Below are 17,278 nucleotides of genomic sequence, written 5' to 3' on the forward strand. Positions count from 1 at the left end.
GAATAATATACATAGTAATTAATTTAATTAGATAATTATACATTTTACGATAATTTGGTGAAAACCACAGTAAATAATATAAATTATTCTGTAAGAAGTTACCGAGGTGGCTGATAACAATTATAGGTTTACAATATTATTATTATTATCATTATTGTAATATAAGCTACGGTTGACGTAAGTCTCAGGCAATGTTTTTTTTTTTGCCAATAAAAATATATTAAATTAGCTGTTTCTGTTTTCCGATGTTAAAATACGCTTTTCAAAAATAGACAGCAGGGTATAGTCGTCTTTCTACTTTGACGACTACCCCTAACCTATGATGCCTATTATGCCCGGATAGGTGAATATTATTATGTACCCGCAGCTAACGCGCGCTATGTGCTCACTCGGTATTTTTTGACGCGGCGTGCATAATGCCTGTGCCTGCTTCTGCCATCGATGCTCATTACACGATGCCTTTTTTGAACATACACGCGGTAACCGGTTTGAAGGTGGTAGAGCTTCTATCGGAAATTCCGACACAAGGCCTATAACATAACACATATATGTGGCAGATCATCCGTTACGCACTATAATATAGTATAATACCTCTATCTGAAAAATGTAAGTCACTGTTAGATGTTTTTTTGCTTTGTACTCACAACACCGTTACACAAACAATCGCACTACCCTGCAAAACGGATTGCGTCGTAAACGGTTTAAACGAAAGTTTAATTAATCTCGTATTACGTTTTTATCTTATTTCATCAAAAATTAAATCAATAATCGTACTCGACCGGCCGGTAAAGTGGAATATAATTGTTTTAAAAATACCAGATGCCGTACCGTGTAGGCGCAATCAAATAAATGGTATACAATACATAAGTGTACCGTTACCGGCCATCTCTCTCTCTCTCTATATATATATATATGTAATACGTTCGATAATAATATATAATAATACACGGACCTCCGCGGAGTTTGAAAGTTTTTCCACGCTATTGCATAACATTTGGATAGTTACCTAACACTTTCGTCTTGGAAACAATCGCATTAATAGATTTTTAAATAAGTTTAAATCAATATTTATGTGCGTGATATCGCGCCTATTGTGATTACGTATATTGTTCGCGCGATATATGCCTACGTGTATATAATATGTGAGATGCGTACAAGACATTTAAACGCATAATGGCGATTATCAGAGGTATTTGCTTGTTATTCTTTCCGTCATATTTCGACAGTCATCCGCGCTTCTTTTAAGACAAAACAAAATCCATACAAATTAAAGTGTATTGTGCGCCAGTTCTTTATAATATGTCGTCGAGAGCTTCGTCAAATCGTTCGATACTGCAGGCATACGGGTCGGGCAGGCCGCTGCAGTTTATTGTAATTATAATGCATAGCCGAGCCGGTGACAGATAAAAACGAAATAAACACAAAAACAAGGCACACTGTACATTATTATAGCCCATAACGGTCGGTGTGACATATTCGTTAATGTTGCTTTTAATCTCTGCAAAAAAAAAACAAAAATGCAGTCGTCCATATTATTATTATTATTGTTGTTGTACAGCTGCACATTATACGTACCTACCTATTCGTATCATTATATAGGTGCCTACTGCCTAGGTATAATCGTATGAAATTGCATTCCAGCAGCGAGCGGTCTGCGTCGATTTTTTCAAAACCGTAATAATATAATATAATTGAAATAATTAAAACACACGTTTGAGCGTTTACACACAATGGAAAGAATTTTATCGTCAGCTGCGCACTCGCGTCGATTGCATGCGCAGTGCTTTTGTTCGCGTCAGCCCTCGAAACGATTTATCAGCTTTTATAATATACACACATTATGCACCCGTACTACACCTATTATGCTTAGATATATATACACACATTTTTAATACTGCGTTTAATAATCAGCGGATCATGCGGTGAGTTCGTTGTGCAATACGTCGCACAAGTGCGTGACAAGTACGCCGGAGTATACTTTTTTTCGGCAGAAGAACTTTTCTGCAGTACGTGGATATCAAGGCCGTTCGAATACACGTACAGTATAATACAAAAAGGAACTTTAAGTGACATTTTTTTTTTTTTTTTTTAAATCGAGTATCTATAGCTCTCTTTCTCTCTCCATACGTGTATATGACTACGCATAATATTGTACTGCACGTGCGTAACATCGTTGAAAATATTTCATCTTCACAACGGCACGATTTCTTTATTATAAACGGCGCACGGGTTGAATAAAATGTCAAAGGTGACAATGTGCGACATAGGTGTACCGAAAAAATTCGGTTTCGCTTTCGTGTAAGATTGAAAAAATGTGACTTCGTATTATGCTCCTTTTATTACAACGTAGGTATATTTTTTTCAACGTCCCCAGGTACATTCCCAAGAAAAAGGGAGGGAACACCGTATAGTAGACCTATACCTACACATATTTTTACCATGGGCATATTCCAGCTGCCCTCAAAGTTACCCGTTTTTTATCCCCCAAACTGCACATAGAGCAAAATGTTCAAGTTGCAGCTCTCTATACGCATATTATATAGGTGTGTACGACTACAATACCACACCTGGCTTAAAAAATAGGGGGGGGGGGGTAAATATGTGGGGAGACTTTGTCGTTGACGATGCTGTACCTGGTATGAGCATTAAATAATAATAATAAAAAATGTACATAATAAAAGAACAAACAAATATTTTCAATAATAATAAGAGGCGTCGTAAATAGAAATTTAACTGAGAAAAAAAAATAACGCTTCTAAATTTTCCCATGTCGGTAAAATTTAGCTCTTTGTACCAGGTATGCTATTTTACATTGAGAGCAATTCGTACACTCAATTGAGTACAACTGACATTTTTTGTGAACACTTTGACGTATATCAAAATCAAAATTTTAACAAGTAGTTTTTGAGTTATTTTTCCATGGGTAATAATCTCTCTGCACCTATACTAAAGGTAATAGGTCCTTAAGATGGGTTTGAAAAATAAAAGTGTGTATCACTACAGGACAAGTAATACAAGACAATTCGAGGATTTGAAAACCCATGGTTTTCGAGTGAGTATATTTGAAAATTCTAAAAGTCAGAATTTGATAAAATAAATAATTTAATTTAAAAATCGGGGTGAACATCGTGGTTGGTGAACCACCGCAGGGCCTTATATATAGTTACTAAGCCAAGGTGCTCCGAAATTTAATAAACAACGTGACGGATTATACAATATAATATAATATAATATGTATCGAAGAGAAGTTGAAGAACAAGAACAAGGCGGACTATATACATACATATAACTGCAGTATACTGTTACTCGCACACACGCATACATGTACACACACACACACTCACACACACACACACACACACACACACACACACACACACACACACACACACACACACACACACACATCGGGGTATAGACGCGGAGAGTCGGTGCAAAGTTTATGGCCCCGAAAGGCTTACGAAGCCTGTTAATAATTTCATGGATTTCCTCAGTCGGAAATTTACCTCCACCGACGAAGGAGTTTCGAGCACAGTCTCCGCAGATTTATATATTATATATTATTTTAGTAATAATTATTATTATTATTATAAATCCCGATACCCTCGAGTACATGTGTGTAACGGAGGCGATTGAAAGTCATCCCCCTGACTCATTTGATTTCTGTCTTTTGCTCTGTATACAGCGGATCTCGTTAAATTTGTATAATATATTGTTCAATTGTTAGAACTTGCCTGTTACGAAATACTCTCACGCCACGTGAAACGGTCATTTTCGATGGTTTCTACGCAACGAATTTTTAAAACGTATTTTTTCATCCAGCGTTATTTAAAGCTTATATACAAAAATCCGAAACAATATGGGTAGGTAGGTACATGAGAAGTTTTTCCATCTCGAGTGACAAAAAAAATATGATCAAAATCCGATCTATTCTGCGAGGGGTTTTTCCTGTATCTTTTTGAGGGTTTGACATAATATGTGTGTTTTATTTTATTATTATTTGACTTTGTATTCGATTTCGAAAACAAACATACCGACAACGGTGTTAATCTGTCGGTTTTTTAACGGTGGTTATATTTTACTCCTAATCGACACAGTAAAAAATATGAAAAAACTATTTCGCGAGAATTTCTTTTCGGATGCACCGCGTCCCTCGCTGGCCAGACAGTAAACGAACTGCGCTCCCAGTGCTCGTACGCATAATATTGTCCTTTTAATTTAATACCATTATTATTATTATTATTATTATGCCATACACTTCACAATTTACGTACATATACCTGGTATTACAATGTGTGTATGGTCACGTCGAGTAGGCGATGCGAGAATATATTACAATACGTGCTATGTGCAGCACACGGCGAGTTGTACATTATATATTATAGTGTTATATTATTATCTCCATATAATCGAGTGTTCGACCGCGAACGCACAATAGTGCACACGGCATAATAATAATAATAATAATATATATTACATTGTTGTACCTGGTTTCGTGTTAATCTCGTGTGTAATATGTGTGTACCATTGAAGCGGTATACACACACGACAACCACTCGTCGGTCTCGGGAGTGAAATGAGCGAATATCGCCAGGACCAGTGCTAAGAGAATTATTAGGTAGGTGTTCGGGATTCATCGTTTGTACGATTTATATTGTACGGGGGTATCGCATTGGGCAGATTGTTGTTTTTTTAATTCTTTTCTTCGAATTTGGTCAGCAATGTCCATATACTTCTGATTTAATTAATATATACTGTGTGCAAATACGCAGTCATGGTGTGGCGTGTTTTCAACGAAAAAAAATTCACTTTCTGCGGTACACTCAAACGAAATCGATGTAAATACAATTTTGCTATCAATTCCATAAAACCAGTATGTCGTATAATAGTATGCGATCGAGTCGAAAAACCAATTAAAATCGCTAGGAGCGAGAAGTCTATTCGAGAGTAAGACATATTATTATGTTATAGAAGATTCTTCACTTTCACTCGATGACAGATAGGTACTTCGGCGGAAATTATTAGTAATAATTTCATTGTACATTTTAGCATATTTTAATGAGAATTAATGCATCATACCATGCATAATATTATCTTTCGATTTTTAATTGCAAATATCAATCATAGAGGACTAGAGACGAATAAGAGACTTGTGATATTTTGTTGGTATACATTAACGGGTTTTCTCGATTGCACGTATAAAATATATAATATATACATGAAAACATTATTTAAGTAGCAGTGCCTTAATACCTGTAGCCGCGAGCCTGAGCATAAGCGAGTTAAAAAGTTAAAGTTAAGTTAATTTTAACTTTTTTAAATTACATTTTCATCAACTTAATTTTTAACTCAACTGATTTGTATTGTTATAAGCTTATTAATTAAATAACGAGTTACCTTCAATCAGATCCAATTTCGTTCATTTTTTATAAATAATTAAATAATACATTTAATACAATTATTATTGAGGACATGCACTGCATAAACATTTACTTTTTAGTGTTTTAAACCTCATAAGTAGCTGCTTATACGTAAAAAAAAAAAAAAAATACTTAACTCAAGTTAGTAAGTTGATTGTAAGTTTTTAAATAACTTTTGACTTAACTGAGTTAAAAAAAAAAAATTAGGATAACTATTAACTCGAAACTTTTTAAAATGTTTTCCATCGACTTCGCCACAACTCGGTTAAACATTATCGTCGACTTGCCCATTACAGGTAGGCACTTCCAAAACGGCGTGTACAGCGTGCGAACGACGAACTTTGAGTATTTACACTTAATTTCCTCGAACGGCTCCTGGCCAACCGTCGTGTACGGCTAGGTGTATGTTATAACATCTATAATGTATATTCCATGTTTTCCTAAACTTTCGCATATTGTTATCAAATCCATCGAGTTTCATTCCAGTCCATCCGTAAAATAGCAGATTGCTGATAAGTCAATAGGCTTGATTACCTCCCCTCCAGCCGGCTGACCGATCTGATGAATTTGGAAACACACGGATTGTAACATTACACGGGCATGACCGCCGCCGTAATAATACGTAGCATTGCGTCAGCGATCTGTTGTAATGTATAATAATATAATTATTGCCGTCGTCGTCGACTCGTTGTGTGTGTGTGAGCGTGTGTGTGCTCTCGCCACCGACTGCTGTAACCGCTCCGGTGTGGCAGCGAGGTTACCGCTGCGGATGGTATAACAACCGTGACCGCGAATAATGAAAACAATAATATTAATGTAATATACTTTACAATACTCTTGCGGGTATATATACCTAACCTAACAAAATCATGACGTACAGGGTGATTCGCCGACCGTGCTCGTCCCCCATCCCGCCCCCTGTTTTTTAGAATTTTCAAGCACGAGCCTACTCAAAGGTCATATTCTCAGACACTTGAGATTTTTTTACTTCTATAACAATGTATGTCCTGCGGGAATACAAGCTCCTGTTTTTCAATTTTTTTTTTTTTTTTGAAAATGTATCAAAATCAAAATATGAACGAGTGGTTTCTTAGTTGGGTATTAAAGTGTCTATACTAAGGATTATAAATGTTTTTTACACAAATATAAAACAGATGTGATGGTTAATTTAATACGAAATATCTTAAGAACATTTTCATAAATGTTGGAATGTTGATATATCTGTGTTAACTACTAAAAAATGCATATCGTTAATGCATTAACCCATACGTGGGACCCATTATCTTGCGGACCATATTATCATCCTCAGAAGCCTACTATATTATAGGTACTTTTGGCACTAGTCTAATACCTGGAAAACTCAATTTTAAATTCGGCCGTTACGTCGACATTTCCTAAAACCAAATCATCTGCTAAAATATAATTTACATTCGAAAGAGGTGTGTTTAACTTGAAAAACAAAAGCTTGTAGAGACACTCGCTCGCTAAATACCTATAAATAGTAAATGATATAGAATATTATAATCTTTATATGATAGTAATCGGAAACATGATATGATAGTAACCGAAAGTTCCAAAAAATTCGAATTCGAATCAGGACGCGTTGTCAAAACGAAAAGGGTGGGGGGGGGGCGAGGCGAGCACGCTTGATGGATCACACTGTATAATATATTTGTATTATTCGAACGCGCCAGTGTACACTTACATATACTTATTTATATTATAATAATATTCTGGCCGCCGTCGTCGCAGCCGTAGATTTCTAAAGAACGCATTGTATGTAATGTCTCTTTGATCGCAGCGCTTCTTCTCTCCTCCGTGTAAAAACTTATGGCGTTATGTCTGTGTATACAGATGTGTACAGTAATAATATAATCGTATCTGATGAAAAACATAAAATTCGAACGTCGGAGTGCCAAAAATAAAACCTACACCCGAGAAATAAATGAACGGTATACCCAGAACGTGCGCATATCATATACGATATATATTGTCGTCGAATTATGATAATATTTTTTCGGATATTATACGCTTTGCTTTATTATATAAGCTGCGTGAATACGCACCGAAATCTAAATTCGAATGTTAACCTCTTTTCCTCCTCTCCAACCATTCCGTCATTATTATATCTATTCGCCCGTTCGGAGCAGTCCACGGAAGCGTACAACATTAATCTTAAATTATATATTATTTTCAAACCGTATATAAGGTTATAATTATTATTATTGTTACATATATATATATACACTCTAATAATGAGCGTGTACGTATTTATATAGGTATGTAGGCTATCATTAAAATCAACTTTTTTCGAGGTCTTTTTGTTTAACCCCGTTTGTGGGATATTTCAGCCGTATATATTGACTTTTGAGGGTGTTCGTCGCTCACAATTTTTCAATACCACCTGTCTGTGTACACCACTGCCACCCGTATACAATATTATTATAATTAAATATTTAAAGTTTATTTGAATACCTCCACAGTCCATTTTACTAAAGTTTCGGATTTTCTATGACCTTGGCACATATTGATTGCAGACTTAATTTTGTACATGCATTATTTTTTTTTAAATTTAAATATGTTTTTGTTACCGAATGGAATCTATTTAATTCAATCAAACGCAATACTATTACAGTTAAGGTTGGAATGATGATTTACTAACCTGTTAAATGCAAACATAATATATACAATCTGTAATCAATAGCACTATTATAATATGTTTTGTATCAGGCAACATTGCGTTATGTAAATCTATTAAAATAATGTTGCACCAATACATCGATTCACTGAATCATAATTGACTTATTACTGATCTTTATTCAGTGTAATGTATATTTGCGAAATAATAACTATAATTATTATTAACCGTTTAATCATATAGCTTTTGATGCGAATTTAAATAATATTGAAAAGATAACTATGTTATAATATATATACGAAACCAGTACGTGTATTATTTTTTTTGTTAGCAACTTTTTTTACAACTAAAAAATAATAATAATAATAATTCAACAATATTGTTTTACATGTAAGTCAACTATAGGTATGTTATATTAACTGTATATATTATAATAATTGATCGGTTTTTGTTTTTTGATTTTTTAAGTTCATAAGATTATATTATAAAAATGTTATTTAAAATATATGCCTACACGGTTTATGTTATGTTTTATGTCTTATTACTCTAACACCAGACTATTTGAACTTGTGGTTCCCAAACTGTGCGGCACACTCCCCGAGAGAGGTTAACAGGGGATATCACGTGAACTGCGAAGTAATATTTTATAATATTATTCTCTTAATTTTAGCCTATATTCTTATGGTTAGGTTTAGCTTCGACTTTAAACATTTTTTCTTGAAGACAAAGTTACGTTCTTGGACAATATTCCATTGGACATTGAGTTCAACGACAACCTTTTTTTAGATTACGGTTTTAAATTATTTTGTCATTTTTAGGCTAGCGATTATCGACCTGTAGCCCCTTCGGTATAGTCGGCCGCTGATTGTCGAGGGTCACCGACACGCATAAAATACAGCAATACCTACCTAATATTTTTCTGGCCGATACAAAATCAACAAGACATCGTTGCGATAGGTTTGACTAGTATAAATTATTTTTGTCACTCGAAGATTATTGACATATGATCATTACCTACTTGCTACTCTACCTTGAAGCATCCACCTGCTTGTCTGCTATATCATTGTACTGGCTTAATACGTATTTTTCAATATGCTTACCTCGTCTGAATCCATCAAACTGCAGTTGACGGAAAGTGATAAGATGAAGTTAGTGTTAGAAGAGCTGAGATCGGCTGAATTGCACATACCATCGACGTTTCCAACCAGAGTTAGAACAGGGCCGGCCATAATCAGATACTCGTCGACGCCGAACGTGGCCACAACATGTCGTCGACACTCGGTAGGAGACGCCGAGATTTATCAGTCGTCGCCAGTCCCGTTCGAACAATCGTTCAAGTCGCTTCAGCAGCCCAAAGAGATCGGACAAAACTCACTACCATCCAGTCCACCGGAAAACAATAACTATGCAGGACAAACGTCCCGTCAATACATGTCGCCGGTCGACGATGCGATTAGTTCCCCCGTTGCGGATACACCGGACAGAGTTGACACGACATCGTGTACATCTGAGCCGGAACTTGGGGTAACATCGGCTGGCATCCTGAAGACAAGCGAATTCGGTGGCCGTCGGTGGTCCTCAGCACCGAACATCCTCCTACGTTGTTCTCTGATGGACCAACCAGAACCCGAAACGCACGACAAATGTAGTGACGTCACTCGTCAGGAGTGGTTGGCCAGCGAGCCTGTACATCCCAAACGGCGTCGCACAATTTGGAGCCGGACGAAGAAATTCGTCCGGCGCATGTTGTGCTGCGCTGTTTGAGGTTAGGTTAAAAGTACGTGAGCAAAAAAATAATAAATATTACAGTTGCATATTGTACGGTTGTATATACAATTGAAAAAGTTATAGAGACAAAAGAATATATTTTTCTTGTTTAATAAAATTATTTAATACAGAGACTATTATCAAACTTTATTTATTTGTATTAAAATTGATATTTAAATAGTTCCTAAATTAGGTTCTTAACAATTATATCTTATATTACTTAAAATATATCTTAAATAAAGTAAAAACTAATTTAAGTAAAAGCGAAGTGCGAAAACATTGTCGGTCGAGAAATACCAGTGATTCTCAAACGACAACCTAACCTGATATAAACCATTTATTATATACATTAAATTTAATATAATGGAAGGTTTCCACTACAAGCGTGTGCCGTGTGCACGAAAAATGTTTAAGCCATGTCCAACAACACGCGGTAACGTGGTTAATCGTGTGGTAAGGTAACCTAATCAACCAATCACAGCATAGGATTTAAGAGAACGTTGATGCTGAAACGATTGGTGGATCGTGATCGGTTAAAAAGGATAAACCAATAGGCGCTCAAAGAAAATTGAAACATTTTAATATTCGTTCAACGTTTAGGAAAAATATCGAACTCGAATGCCGAAGGTTCAATCTGTGAGAGCTGTTGTAGATCTATGCAGGTATGACATTGTAATTGAATAATGATAATGATAAACACACTTGTGGTATCCATTATAATGTTGTGGCTGTCAATATTTATTATATAATCAAACCAGAACGATTCCGTCCGATAGAACGGTGCAATCACGTATTGGTGCAGTGGTGTCGTTTATTTTTCTTTGGTTCCGATTTTTGATATTCGTTTGTTACCATCCCACAATGATCAATTACAGAGTTGGAGCGATGTACAATAATTAGAGCATTGTGCTCTTTTTCCCGCATTGTTTAAATTATTATTGTTATTATATAATATAGAGTCGTCGGATAGTAGTCGGTTGCCCATCTGCAGCAATGTTTGTCGAACCTATATAATATGATATTTAATTAAATCTAGAAAAACGCCAACCTTTTTTTTTTTTTAATCAGATTTATGGGCATTTTTTTCCCATTTCTTTCGCTCGTTTAGCCGCAAAAATATAATTCGGTTGTAAAAAAAAACACTAACTCCAACAAATGAAGTCAGAATTGTTGCTAAAGATCTATCAGAGCGTTAATAGATCAATCATAACAATAATTACGTATTACGTACATAGATTGTTTGTACATTCAAATTCCTCAATTGTTCGATATTTTTTAAAATTATTATTTCACATAAGTATTATTATTATTATTATTGTTATTAATTACTCACATTTTTTTATTGACCTTGGAAATACATATCTTACACGCCCATCTATATAGCCATTTAAATTATAACTATAATATAATATTACGATATATATATGTAGGTATACCAACGTCTGCAGATTTCGAGATATACATATATTATAATATAAAACCTTTTTTTTTACATTTATATTATTTACGAAACTCGAGTCAAAATCGAATTACAATCTATAAACGTCATTGCGTTGTATGCATTTGAACTGGTCATGAACCCTAAACCTACAACATTCTTCACGTGTCCATGAAAAAGTTTTTGATTTTCCTGATGATATACACATAGTACAATACATATTATTATATTTGCATTTACGTCTTAAACGCGTATAGTGTATAGGCATGTAAGAAATGATTCACGTTGTCGCCACTTTAATCTTAATCCGTATTTATTGTACAAGTGCGCGTACATCAGCAATTAGTAATTTGGTATTTATTTCATTTTTTATTCGATTCGCACTTCAAATGGTGCATGCAATTCAAGAATATAAGTCATGACTAACGAGTACCATTATATTTAAACGTATGTTCAATGAATACCTGGTTAATGAATCATATGATGGTATAATTATTATATTGATGTCATTAGGTTTTTTTTTTTTTTTAAATATTTTATTGATTTATATTATGGCTATAGATTGACTCAGAGCGTTGGTGGACAAACATTGAAGTGTAATTTCTTCGATTTCGTCAAGGATTCCGTCGTATAATAGTAATTGAACGGTTTACTTAAAATTCCTGTGTAATTCGACAGTGTGTTACTGTGTCGTGCATTTATTATAATGGCGAACAACACGGGTCATAAATTGCGTTTTATGGGCTCGATGGTTTCTAGAAAACGAGTTTAATCTGAGGCGGAAATACTTGTATAGTAGTCATCTGTTAACTATATAATATAATAATATTATTCTAATTAAATATTTGTTTTTCGTTCGGTTTTCGAATATTATTGTGTTGAGTAGTAAATACTACATAATAATATTGTTGAAATAAACATAATATATAGATAAATATTATACATAAGTATGTGCATTATATAGTTGTGAATTGTAAAACATTTACGACTACACTTATATACATACATACTGCGACATGTATGCAGTGTTGGGGAGTAACTTAACTTAAGTTCCAAGTTACTGTAACGAAATTACTTTTTAAGTAATTTTATGGTAATTTAATTACATTTTATTGTAAGTAATTTATATGTAATTTAAGTTACTTTTTTGTAGTAATTTTTACTAAATTACTCGTTACTTTTTTTTTGGATTAATACATTTCTAGAACGTAGGTATTGATAAAGAGTGTAAATATTAAAATATATCATATACCTAATTATTATAATTTATAAGTAGAATTTTCTGAACTTGTGATACTAAAATACTTTTGTTATTATAGCTATTGACTATTTGACGATAATATGTACAACAATTTATTTAAGTAAATTTCGGTAAATAACAACAATTTTGAAGTAAAGTGTAACCTTTGTGTAAATTCTAAAATGTACTCTACTTCTACTAAGAGTAACTGCTTTACCCTCAAGTGATTCTGTTGAACGTTTGTTTAGCATAGCAGGAGATATATGCACTAAAAAGCGACCGAAAATTACTGACAGTAATTTTGAAAACGCACTGTTGTTTAAAATAAATTTGAAATATAAAAATTAAATATTTAATGTGCAGCAAAATTAGTATTAATTGTTAATAATTTTATATTGTTGATTGTCATTATATAGTTTGTGTATTGTCATATAGACAAAAAAGTTATTAAGCTCCAGTGATATGAAAAAAAAAGTAACTTCTATTGTAATTGAGTTACTTTTAAAACTCAAAAGTAATGTAACTTGACAAAATGAAAAAAAAGTAACTTAAAAATAATTTAGTTACAATTTTAATTAGTAATTAGTAATGTAATTAAATTACCCAAAATAAGTAACTTCCCCAACACTGCATGTATGGTAGCTTTGAATTTGGCTCGGTACGGTTAGATAATAGTTTCCGGATAAAACAAAGATTATATAATAAAAAATTAATAAAAAATACTAGGAAAACTGACGAAAGCATACGAGCTCGATGTGACGCAAAATAATCCTCTTGGAGCACAGTATTTTTTTTGTCACTCCCCCCCCCCCCCTACACCTCGACCAAACTAGAAATACTACTAATATACGTAGGTAGTAGGTACTCACATCACTATCCACAAACATTTTACCACCGACTTTCGCCCTCCGAGGAGCCTGCCATACCAGTGGCGAAAAATATTTTTCTTTTACCAGTGGCAAACCTAGAAATTCACCACCCATCTACCCACCCACCACAATTAGTCATCTACAATTCCAAACATGTCTAGCTCTGCGAGTGTATCGTACACAACATAATTATGTATTATGACCTTTACCGGCTTCTAGAACATGCCGCGAGACACATACACACACCAACCACCAATTTTTTTTTTTGGGCGAGCAAGCACATCCTCCCCCCCCTCGCGGTTTTGCCACCCATCCTACCGAGTCCGAGCTCGTGGTGGGTAAACTGTGCAAAAATATGACAAATTCGAACTCGGCAGATTTGGTCGTCGACCCTCGCCGAAGACACGGACACAGGATAACCATTACACTATATATATACTTATCCGGTAACTCACCCGCCGTGGTCGGCAACTGCAATATTGATTACGGTGAAACAACTGAACAATATAATAATATGATTACATTATTTTAACATCGCCAAGTCGACTTGTCGGCGATTTTCGCATAACATAACATATTCATACTCAAGACCCCCCCCCCCCCCCCTAAATATTTTTCCGACTACGGTCTTGTCTACGTTGAAGTCGGCGGTTAACCGCGTACAACCGTAATAATGATAATAATAATAATAATAATATGTGATAATTATACCTATTACGATCGTTATAAAACATTATGTCGTCGTCCGCGTGTTAGAACAATACACCGTAATATGCCGTTTTCGTTTCAAGAACCGTGAAGCACATGGCATAGTTGCCATCACGGCCACTGGCGATGGATGCGCATTTTCTAGGTCGGTCACATCAATCCCCAGGTCACCATTATTATGGCAGTCCTACGTTTGGTATTATTATTATTATTATTGTTATTATTGTTTGTTGTTTTTTTTTTTTTTTACTAGGTCATTTTATTCGACCCATAGTTCTACGAACTCGAACGATTACCGTTTTTTCTCTTCTCTGAAAACAATTTTCTACGACTCTTCACATGGTTTACGGGTGTATACCTCCCAATAATTGGCTAATTATTTTCAATATACAATTGAATCGCTACCACACTATTATATCGTACCTATATATCCTTTTTCGTATTTGCGCGCGCAACACACAATGATGATTTTTCCAAGGAAAACGGCATGGAATTTTCAACGTATTTCTATATACTATTTATAATAATAATAATAATAATAATTACCAGTGTTTTTGCGCATAAATAATAGCACATGCTCATTAATTGTGCACAATCGTTTTTGATTTCTATACTGCAGTGCACTCCTAACGTACGCCTTCCCATGCGGTGTGCCACGTATAGTACGAAATATTATAATATTTAACGCACACACACACACACACACACATCATTATCATATTATCGCAGTGGACGAGATTCGCAAGGTCACGAGTTGGATATGATTACGTGTAGAAATTTGTTTCGATACCCGTCGGCGCAGCTTATAAACCAATTATCAATTAATAGATATCTCGACATTCGTCAATAATCGTCGACGGTATATAATATAATGTACAGGAGGCAAGCTGGTACTCGACACAACAATAACGATAATATATATTTTATAACCGCGCACAATGCCGATCAGGAAACGTCACTATACCATATAGGTACCTATTCAATTCCGCTACATATATATTATATTATATATGTTTATTGCCTTGGCGTGCTCTCGCCCGTCTGTAACACGACGATATTATACCCGAGTATTATTATTATTATTATTATTATTATCATCATCATCATACGTTGGGTATGCGGAGCACGGACAAATTTTTGTTTGTCTCGCCCGGGTGTCGTGGCTAATGCCTTTTTTCGCAGTTCAGACGTTTTTTTTTCTTTCCCCCGATCCCCGAGCAGAAGACGAAAATCGTACGACTAGTGTGCGGGATCACCCCACCGTCGTGTATCATCATACCTGTATACCTCTACCGCGTTTCCGGTCGGGTTTATTCGCGTCGAAAAGAAAATGTACCCACACACGTATTCCATACGCTTCGTCGTAACACGCTGCCGCAGTCTCGACTGCCGAAAGTTGTCCGTTCGGTATGTACTGTATAATACGTATGCGGCTCGACGATTTCCGTCTTATGACATGCACGCGAGTGTCGGTACGTAGACCAGGCAGTTTGGGTTGATACCGGGTGACCGGACACCATATGCGCATCGTTATTTCAGAAAATATATTAATTTCGCACGACTCTTGCGTGCATTTGCGCTGCAACGACATCCTCGGACGACGACACGATGCCTTCGTTTTTGATTTCATATTCGTACGCAGAAACAACTGTTCGGGAGTAATTCGATCCATTTCGATCGAATTTCGGACACGTAGTCGATTATAGTTATGATTTATAACCGCGGTATCGGTGTTTTAAGATTCGACGAGCGGAACAGTGCTGCAGATCAACTCCTCTCGCATCTAGACCTAGACTTCAATTGGATACATATAACAAATAGGTCATAGACTACTCGCTCAAAATTCCATCTTTATAATATTATATCAAAGCACTACTTCAAAAGATGCTCAGCTCCGGAATAAGGAACTTGAAAATGCACGTTGCAAAAAGTAAACATTTTCAAAATTACGACGATAAGAAAGCAAAAAGTATATGATTTCTAGGATAATGATGTTTTTTAACGACTCGAAAATAAGTAAAAAATATTCTCCAAAACACTAATAGTTTTGATTTGTTTCGAGTGTCTTACACTTTAACTGGATCACCCGATGTGTGAGTGTGTCTTTTATATATATAGAAACCTACATATACAGTTTCTATATATTGGAGCATTCAAGGACTGAAAGTCAATAGCGTCCGGTTCTTATATATAGGTACATAATATAATATAATAATATGTTTTATAATATAATACGCGGATGAATAATATCATAATAAACAACTGAAATAATTATTGGTGTAACTGCAGTTACGGAAATGTAATTATATATATATATATACACTCGTGTGGCGCCTGCGTGTATAATATAATATTATTGTAACACTGCAGATGATGATTAGTTTCTGTGCAAATCAATTTTTCGTCTTTCCGCCGTCGACGTGTGTAAAATTAAAATGTGAAAAAAGCAACAAAAAAAAAACCCATTATACGACTTGATCTCTTTATGGTTGTGTTTTGATATATTATTAATGTACGCGTGTCCTACTGCACGACTGTCCGCATGATAATCATAATATTATATAATAATATAATATATTATACGATATCCGTGTAATACACACTCACACACACATATATATAAATATAATATCACTATACAATTATACAGGGTGATCCATCAAACCCAATTCTCTGATATTAGGTGTTTCGAAAAGTTTAAACGTTGATGAAAACGATTTTTTTTACATAGTTTTGAGTCGTTTCGGAACAAAATTTCCGCTAAAAGCTCATAATATAATTATATTATTATTTTCATCGACATCGATTTTTAATTTTTACTTTTTACAAACACGCATTTACAATGTTCATTATTCCGGAGCGGACTATTTTTTTTTGAGTACCTACTTCGTGTATACAAATCGAATTTTTGGGCGAGTAGTTTGTGAATTGTGAGTTCCGAGTATTTTTAATGTTTTGATCCGCGGCGTGGAGTGGTTATACCCCGCAAAACGTTGGTCCACTACTCTGCTCGTCTGAACTTTAAATACCTTCACATAATTGACAGTAACTACTTGACCGAAATGTTATTTTTATATATTGAAATTTGAAATACTCCGAACAATATTCCGTCTGGTAAAATTAAATTTAAAACGAAAGTTTTCATTAAAAAAAAAATAAATGAAAACGATAAAATATGCTGAAAAAATGTTGTTTCGT

General features: G+C 34.7%; 1 protein-coding gene across 8 annotated transcripts in view; it reads left to right on the top strand.

Moving 5' to 3' along the window:
* Positions 1-17,278, top strand: part of LOC111043130 (oxidation resistance protein 1) — a 171,229-nt gene that overhangs the window by 72,467 nt on the left and 81,484 nt on the right. The gene's annotated exons all lie outside the window — the stretch shown is intronic.

This window comes from Myzus persicae, unplaced genomic scaffold (genome assembly GCF_001856785.1).
Source record: "Myzus persicae strain clone G006 unplaced genomic scaffold, MPER_G0061.0, whole genome shotgun sequence".
In the NCBI taxonomy this organism is placed as follows: domain Eukaryota; kingdom Metazoa; phylum Arthropoda; class Insecta; order Hemiptera; family Aphididae; genus Myzus; species Myzus persicae.